The sequence below is a fragment of the Populus euphratica genome, unplaced genomic scaffold (assembly GCF_000495115.2).
Source record: "Populus euphratica unplaced genomic scaffold, PopEup_1.0 scaffold1188.1, whole genome shotgun sequence".
Lineage (NCBI taxonomy): Eukaryota > Viridiplantae > Streptophyta > Magnoliopsida > Malpighiales > Salicaceae > Populus > Populus euphratica.
In genome coordinates, this window is record NW_011501042.1 from 49,617 (window position 1) to 49,875 (window position 259).

Below are 259 nucleotides of genomic sequence, written 5' to 3' on the forward strand. Positions count from 1 at the left end.
AATATCATTAGCATCAAGAGGATTATTAGTGTCACTACTAGTACCAACACCAATATTATGAGCATTAGTGTTACTACTAGTACCAACACCAATATTATGAACATAAGTGCTACTACTAATACGAACACCAATATCATCAATTTAAATCTCTAAATCATCTTTAGTACCATGACTCTCTATTTCAGCATCATTAAGAATTTCTTTTTTGTCACTTTCATCTTCATTACCATTTTGTCTTTGTGTTGCACTGTCAATAGCA